The sequence below is a fragment of the Ambystoma mexicanum genome, chromosome 2p (assembly GCF_040938575.1).
Source record: "Ambystoma mexicanum isolate Mex_15411 chromosome 2p, UKY_AmexF1_1, whole genome shotgun sequence".
In the NCBI taxonomy this organism is placed as follows: domain Eukaryota; kingdom Metazoa; phylum Chordata; class Amphibia; order Caudata; family Ambystomatidae; genus Ambystoma; species Ambystoma mexicanum.
In genome coordinates, this window is record NC_090923.1 from 539,256,696 (window position 1) to 539,265,457 (window position 8,762).

At 54.9% G+C, this 8,762-nt stretch overlaps 1 non-coding gene across 1 annotated transcript; it reads right to left on the minus strand.

The window, feature by feature from the left end:
• Positions 1 to 2,455: 2,455 nt before the first annotated feature.
• On the minus strand, positions 2,456 to 6,072 carry LOC138568184 (28S ribosomal RNA). The gene has a single exon (XR_011302544.1). It is a non-coding gene; the product is annotated as a 28S ribosomal RNA (ribosomal RNA).
• Positions 6,073 to 8,762: the final 2,690 nt, after the last annotated feature.

An 8,762-nucleotide genomic window follows, 5' to 3' on the forward strand; every position in this document is an offset into this window, starting at 1 on the left:
GTATCAATAAAGCACAGACGACGCCCGATTCGTGCAGCCGAGCCACATCGTCAATGTTGGAGCCCAGCGCCCCCCATGTGCCATGTTCTGGACATAAACCGGATTGCGAAGCGTGGAAGAAGAAAGATTATTCAAGAAGAAAGGAACTCAGGAGAGGGCAGAATAAGGCTTCAAAAAGCTTCATAAGAAATTGAAGAAGCAAAATGGAATGAAAATTAGCCAGGACAATAGGATCTGAAGAAGGCTTTTTCAAAACTGGAACAACCAATGCATGTTTAAGAGAGGCTGGGAACTGACTTGTGAGAAAGTATTAACAGCATATGCGACCAGGGAACCATTCAAAGGACACAGTCCTTCCAACTAGAGTGCCCCCAGCAAGCCAGTCTCTGCTGGGGCATGGTGTGGGACACAGCCCACGGCCGACCCTGGGGGATGGTTTCGCCAAGGAGCCCGGGTTGGGCAGCGAGAACCAAGTGGAGAGGAGACAGGTCCCGCACACCCTTATCTATAGTAATCTGGAGGAAGGGGACTAAGCTTTCTTGTAATATGTGTACCAAGAGTGACAGAGAGCGACCTGTTGGCATAAGCATCTAGGCTCCATATGGACACAACTGGAGAAAAGGTTCGAATTGACGCTCATCCAGACTTCCAGAGCAGTCCGGCCACCTGGTCCTTGAATTCATTCCTATGGTCAACTACCAGATGGCAGGGCTCGCAGATAGGGTGGACAACTGTTTCGCATTCTGTGGGACGTAACGTTTTGGAGGACTATGTCCCGTGCTGGACGGATAAAAGTCCCACCTCCTTTCAGTTAGGTAAGTGCTTTGTTTGTGGGGCTGTGGGATGTGTGTCCACCCTCCCCAAGCACGCTGTGGTCGGGGGGAGCCCCAGCGGGATCGCCCTTCCTCCCTGGAGGGAAAAGCTCTAAAAGGGCCCCCTTTAGAGCTCTGGGGTGGCCGGGGGCCCCAGGCTAGGGCACCTGTCTCCCACATGGGTCATCCAACCCAGAGCCCAGTTGCGGCCCTGGTGAGCCCCAGCAGGGTCCCGGTCCCTGCCCAGAGGGGAAAGCCCCAGGGTGGAGGGTAAAGCTCTAGGCTGGCCCAGCCAGAGCCCCAGGGCGGACAGGGGTGCTGCCCCCAGCCTCGGGCACCTGCCTTGCTTGTGGGTTATCCATCCCCAAGCCCAGCAGCCTTCCTGGGAAGCCCCGGAAGGGTCCCCATCCCTGCCCAGAGAGAAAAACTCTTAAGGGCCTGTGGGCACCTGCCAGTGGGGACCAAAGGCCCTTCATGTCCAGGCCCATTAGAAAGCATAGCACCACCAGGTGGCTCTCTGCGAGTAGGGTGGGCAACTTTCTGAAATCATTTTACAGGACATTTGCCCACAAGGTGGGGGAACTTTTCCCTCCAGGGAGGCACAGGGACCGCGCCGGGGACCCCCGCAACCGCCGCTGGGCTTGGGGACTTGGTCACACACGGGTGACACTTGCCATGGGGACCGGGACTAACCCATTAATGCCATGAAACTCGGGGCCGACCGCTTTTAGCAGTTCTAGTCCCACAGAGGACAGGGGCCTGCTCGGGGCACCCCTTGACACCAGCATTGCATTTCGGACTTGGTCACACACGGGTGACATTACCCAGAGGACAGGGTAGGTGCCACAGCCGCTCCAGCTGGGCTGTGTTACCAGCCTCTACCCTTGCAGAGGTACGGGGACCCCGCAGGGACGCCAATTCCGTTACTTGCCTTAGCTCCGCTGAAACTTTAGTCAGAAAGAGGGGCCAGCATTCACATTTCCGATGTCCATCTGTGCGTTCAGTGGAAGTTCTGCACTCAGAAACATTGTTGCTGGGGCCGGGACTTAAGGCACAGCCTCTGTGCACTAAGCCGCCACCGGCAAACCAAGGCCCAGACTCTCTTCCCTGCATCGGTCCAGGTGAGGAGCAGGTGTCTACCGCCAGCCCCACAGAGCCTCCCTGCAGGAAGTGACTTCCTCACAGACTATTAAGCCCCCACATAGGCTTACGGAACCCGACTGGAGAAATGTAGGAGTCAGCCGGGCCAGCTGCCACTGGGGCCACCTGGTCCGACTGCCCCAGCCCCTCTACCAGATGGCTGGTTGGGACCCCCCCAACCAGAAGGCCCGGCGGACGTCAGGAAGTGCCTGCCCTGATGCCACAATCCAGGGGCACAGGGCTTAAAGCACTACCGCCTCCACGTGCTGGGGCTTAAGCTGCCACACCTATTCCTCGCCTGCCTCCCAAGGGCTGGGTCGAGCCACTCTGCCTGCCGCTGGCTGGGCCGGGGCCATCTGGTCTGCTAGGCTGACCAGGAAGGGAGGAGAGCGCCCCCCACCCAGCTCACACACCCCCACGGGTGTGCAGGAGCTTCCTGTGCACCCTGAGGCACCGCAGGAGAAAGGATGGAGGCCTTTGCAGCACCACTGCAGCGCCTTTTGCCAAAAGCTTGGCTCGGAGGACAACTTTCAATAGATCGCAGCGAGGTAGCTGCTTTGCTACTTACGAAACACTGACCCAGAATCAGGTAGCTACGAATGATTTAGCACCAGGTTCCCCACGAACATGCGGTGCACTACAGGCAAAAGAGGTGGCCCCCCCTTCTGTTCACACTCTAGTACCGAGGCGAGCGGCTCTACACACCGGAGCAGAGGCCGGCTATCCTAGGCCAACCATGGCTCCACAGCGCTGTGGTACCATTACGGTTGGGTGGGGGGGAAGAGATTCTGACTTCGAGGCATTCAGTCATAATCCCACAGATGGTAGCTTCGTCTCATTGGCTCCTCAGCCAAGCATAAACCAATTGTCTGAACCTGCGGTTCCTCTCGTACTGAGCAGGATTACTATTGCAACAACACATCATCAGTAGGGTAAAACGAACCTGTCTCAGGACGATCTAAACCCAGCTCATGTTCCCCATTAGTGGGTGAACAATCCAACGCTTGGTGAATTCTGCTTCACAATGATTGGAAGAGCCGACATCGAAGGATCAAAAAGCGACATCGCTATGAACGCTTGGCTGCCGCAAGCCAGTTATCCCTGTGGTAACTTTTCTGCTGACACCTCCTGCTTGAAACCCAAAAAGTCAAATGGCTCCTGCGCCCCCGCTTTCACGGTCTGTATTCATACTGAAAATCGAGGTGAAGCAAGTTTTTGCACTTCTGCTCCGTGGGAGGTTTCCGTCCTCCCTGAGCTTGCCTTAGGACACCTGCGTTATGGTTTGCCAGGTGTACCACCCCAGTCGAACTCCCCATTTGCCACTGTCCCCGGAGCGGGTTGGAACCAGAAGCGAGAGTCTCACGGGCCTCGCTCCCCCGCCTCACCGGGTAAGTGAAAAGATCATAAGAGTAGTGGTATTTCACCCTTGGCCCGAGAGCCTCCCACTTATCCTACATCTCTCATGTCTCTTCACAATGCCAGACTAGAGTGAATCTCAACAGGGTCTTCTGTCTCCACTGATTCTGCCGAGCCAATTCCCTTGACTGTGGTTTCACTAGATAGTAGGTAGGGACAGTGGGAATCTCATTTATCCATTAATGCACGTCACCAATTCGATGACAAGGCATATGGCTAGCTTAAGAGAGTCAGTCACTTTAGCCGTTTACCAACACTTCATTGAATTTTATCATTGACATTAAGAGCATTGGGCAGAAATCACATCACTTCAACACCCACCGTAGGCCTTATGCGATGCTTTGTTTTAATTGAAGTCGTATTCCCCTGGTCTACACCAGTTCTAAGTCGGCTGCTAGGCATCGGCCGAGGCAAAACGCCGGCCCCCAACCCCAGGAGGGGAACGGAGAGAGGCAACCACTGCAGTGATCCACAGGAAGGGACCGGGTCACATCCAGAGTCAGCGCCGCCCCTGGGGGGGGGGGAAAGACGCCTCGTCCAGGTGCGGTGCGCAGCCAGCCACGCTTCGCACCCCAGCCCTTCTCGAAGTTACGGATCCAACTTGCCGACTTCCCTTACCTACATTGTTCCAATATGCCAGAGGCTGTTCACCTTGGAGAACTGCTGCGGATATGGGTACGGCCAGGTGCGATATTTACACCATCTCTCCCGGATATTCAAGGACGAGCGAGAGCTCACCGGACGCCACTGGAACCGCAACGCTTTACAAAGCGTGGGCCCCTCTCTCGGTGCAAACCCATTCCAGGGTGCCCTGCCCTTCACAAAGAAAACAGAACCTTCCCCGGGGATCCCGCCAGCTTCTCTGGGATCATTTGCGTTACTGCACTGGACGTTGCGAGGGCACACCTATCCGCCACTCTGGGTTCAGGGAACTGAACCAGACTCCCTTTCGATCCGCTGAGGGCAACGGAGGCCATCACCCATCCCTTCCGAACGGCGTTCAACCATTTCTTAGGACTGACTGACCCATGTTCAACCGCTGTTCACATGGAACCCTTCTCCACTTCGGCCTTCAAAGTTCTCATTTGAATATTTGCTACCATCACCAAGATCTGCACCTGCGGTGGCTCCACCCAGGCCCTCGCACGGGCTTCCATGCACACCGCAGCAGCCCTCCTACTCGTCGCGGCTTAGCCCCCGCAGCTCTAAGCACCGGCTGGGTATGGGCCAGACACTCCAGTGACCTCCATTTTTAGGGCTAGTTGGTTCGGCAGGTGAGTTGTTAAACACTCCTTGGCGAATTATGACTTCCATGGCCACCGTCCTGCTGTCTGTATCAACAAACACCTTCTCTGGGGCCTGATGAGTCTGCATCAGGCACCTTGACAGAGCGTTCTGTTCATCCCACAGCGTTAGTTCCGTTTACCAAAAGTGGCCCACTGGGCACTTGCATTCAATGCCTGGCTCCACGCCAGCGAGCCAGGCTTCTTACCCATTTAAAGTTTGAGAATAGGTGGAGATCATTTCAGCCGCAAGACCTCTAATCATTCGCTTTACCAGATAAAACTGGTTTCCGTGCGCCAGCTATCCTGAGGGAAGCTTCGGAAGGAACCAGCTACTAGATGGTTTAATTAGTCCTTTGCCCCTATACCCAGGTCGGACGGCTGATTTACACGTCAGGACCTAGACGGCAGTAGCGCTTCATACATTTTAAGTATAGGACCGCTACAGACATCCACCAGAGTTTCCTCTGGCTTCGCCCTGCCCGGGCCTCGTTCACCATCTTTCGGGTCCTATCACACACGCTTATGCTCCACCCTCCTGACAGAGTATGCGAGATGGGACGCTGGTGCACCCACCGCAAAGCGATCCTACCCCAGCCGGTACATGCCAGCCCTCAACTTTATTGCGCCACAGGGTTTTGTTCGGGGCCCCCTGAATCGCGCATGTGTTATCCTTGGTATGTGTTTCAAGACGGGTCGGGTGGGTAACCAACATCACCTCAGACCCCTGGCACCCTTTGTGGGCTACCGCGCATGGCGCAACGTTTTCGGGTGCACTGAGGCCAGCCCACCACAGTCGACAGTTGCATCTGGAGCCCTGTCGCCACCCCAGCAGCCCCCAAGAGGGGCTGGGACGGTTGCTGGTGAAGGGCGTGGTGGTGGTCAATCTCCCTCGGCCCTGCGAACACAGCAAAACTGCTGTCAAGGGGCAGTCCCACAAGGGCATCCACCGTTCCAGCCGACCAACCTACCCGCCGTGTTGAATCCTGCAGGTGGACTGAACGGACCCCATCCGTTTACCTCTCAACGCCCTAAGTTATATTCACGTTCCTTTACAGTACTTGTTGGCCATCGGTCTTGTGCCCGTATATAGCCTTAGATGGAGTTTACCACCTGCTTTGGGCTGCATTCCCACGCAACCCGACTCCGAGGCGACCCGATCCCAGCGTGCCAGAGGCCACTACCGGCCTAACACTGTCTGGGGGGGGTGAGACGCGATCTGAAGGACTTGAGCCTCCTGAGCGACACCGTGGAGTCGGTCTTCTGTATGCCACATTTCCGATGCCTACTACTGAATGGGAATTCCGCGCTGGGCTCTTCCCTCTCCACTCGCTGTTACGGAGGGAATTCCGGTTAGTTTCTTTTCCTCAGCTTAGTAATCTGCTTAAATTCAGCGGGTCGCCACGTCAGATCTGAGGGCGTAGTTGGGAGAGAAGAAAGCTTGGAGAAGCCGGCCTCGGGGCTGTATGGGGGTTTCCCCAGCCCCATGCCTATGGCGCAGCCGAGTGTGCGCTGTCCCGATCTGTGGCCAAAACCCACATGGTCGCAAGGCCCGCGCTCCAGTGCCATCCTGCGCCGTCAGCCGTGGGACACCACAGCCACATGCGGTATGGCCAGGGGCCACGGGGTAGGGTGCAGGTGTGCCAGGCTTTTATAAGGCCCGCTGCCACCACAACAACCAGGACGCGCAGGTGCCCGGCCCTCCTGAAACCCACACGAGGCGGGGAAACTGGGGAGGCCTCGGCGCACCGGCAATGAGCCTGTGCGCCAGGTCCAGGGATCCAGCAACGGTGTTGATTGGGGTCTGACCTTAGGGGATGAAGGGAACGGGGTCCCTGCAACAGCCCCAGCCACGCCCCAGGGAGGTTACCGTGGGGCGATTGATGTTCAAATGACCCTTAGACAGGCGTATCCCCGGGAGTGTTGATGATCAAGGTGTCCTGCAATTCGCACCAATTCTCGCAGATAGCTGCGTTCTTCATCGACGTGCAATCCGAGTGATCCACCGCCAAGAGTCACAGGCAACTTTTTTTGTTCCAGACATTGGTCTGACCGTGCCAGTGCAGGAGACCCGGGGGGAGGCAGCACTGCCTCCGGTGAGACAGCCCAGCACCCAGTCTAGCTTCCCCACTTAGGAGTCGACTGAGACCACTGTGGTTTTAAAAACAAAAAAATAACACATCCAGATGCTCAGCCCAGGAAGCCTGCCCGCTGCCTGCAGCAGCACAGCGCTTCCCATGGGGTTGCGCGGGGCTCCCTCTCTGGTGTGTGGTTGGGGACATCAGGGGCATAGGAGACACAAAATCTGGGGGGGGAACAGGGAACATCTTGGGGACTTTGCTTTATTTATTTATTTATTTATTTATTTATTGTGTTTTAGTCAAAGAGCTCGACTTTTCACAAAATTAGAATTAAAATAGCATTACGTATTATATTACAAATATCACTGTATTAAACAAGAGAAAAGAAGAAAAGAAAACAAAAGAAAATTAAAGGATGCAGCAGCAAAGAACATGTCTTTGTATGTTGGATTTCTGGATTCATCATCTGACTATGAGCTCATGGTAAGCGAGAGGAAATAATTACTTCCAGTGGGCCAGAGCTAGGACGCCAGCTCGTTAAGAGCCAGATCACCTGTAAGTGGACTCCTGCCAAATAAAGGAGTTGCAGCCTTTTCTACCAACTGCAAGTTGCTACTTTTTTTGTGTGCGGCAAGGAGACGTGTGTGTCTCTTGGAATGGAAGGATGGGGGTTTCAAAGAAAGAGGAAATCTTGTTTGCACCTCTGAGTAAGCCCTGTTATGGGAGTAGATGGACCAGGTGTGTGATGTTGCTGCTTTGACTCACCTCTGGGGGGGGGGGCTTAAAGCAAACAAGGAGGCTGAGCGATGGCAAGCCCACCCCCTTATAAGCACTCCCGAGGTCTGCAGCTGGATGTGTCGGACCCAGGGATGCCTAGTAGGTGGGGTGTATGTGGACCCAGGGGGTGGCCAGAGGGGCAGCCCGCTATCCGGGCTGCCCCTCTAGCGCCCCTGCGAGGGCCGGTCCAGCCTCTCATGATGAGTCTGGTCCCTCTTATTCCATCTCATGCTGGCTTCGGAGCCTAGTCTTTCTTTGCCTTTGCTATACTGAAAGCAGAACAGGACTCTGTTCCTTTATCGTTTAACATTTGCTGCAAAGCCTGATCTATTTGATTCTCTCATATGTTACTAGGACGGCAGAGCATGGGTCCTTTGCCCTGCTACATTATTCAAACAGCTCCTCTGGCCTTTCTTTTCCTCTCTCTTGTCTCACTGCTTGCTTGCCCAATGCATACCCCCTATCTTGAACACCCAACATATTCTCCCTAACACAGCAATGGCAGCTGCAGTCTGTCTTAACTTCTATTTGTTGTGCATCTTGAATTGGCCTCTTATTTCCACTTTTCTGTCTGCAGGGGAAAGGCATTTGCCAGTCACTGCCATGATGGTTCTACCTGACAATAAAAGAGCAACAGCTAGCCAATATTGGAAGAACATGGGCATATTATGCCAGAGGCTGGCAACTGCTGTCATGATGCCTACCCCTGGGCATCAGGACCAAGGCCCTCAGCTCTGGGAGCAGGCATCCAGACATTTGTTTAAACCTCAGCAGCCCCGGCTAGGGGCTGTCTGGGTTCAGTCCTGGCGCCTTAGGCGCCAGGCTCATCATAGAAATCAGACCTGGCACCATAGGCGCCAGGCTCATAGACTTTACTTACCTGATGCAGACCATGCTGCAAAAGAGTCCAAGACTACATGAGGTCTGGATGGGACTATTTTGTTACAGGGACTATTTTTTACTCGGGCGTGGCTCTAGGGAACTTCTTACCTGGAACTACTTTGGAGGCTATTGAAACCACACCCGAACAGCAGCACATGCTTCGCGTTATTCTGCATCCAGCAGCGTGACGCTCACTGTGCCTGCAGCCAGCATCCAGTCTTCTGCCACGCCCGCGTGCCTGCAGCCAGCATCCAGTCTTCTGCCATGCCCGCCTCGAATCCAGAGCTCCTAGAATAAAGAAGAAGAAGAAAAGGACAAGGTTAGAAAGCAAACTTATTTCAAATTCCTCACCTAATTCCGGGACCATTTCA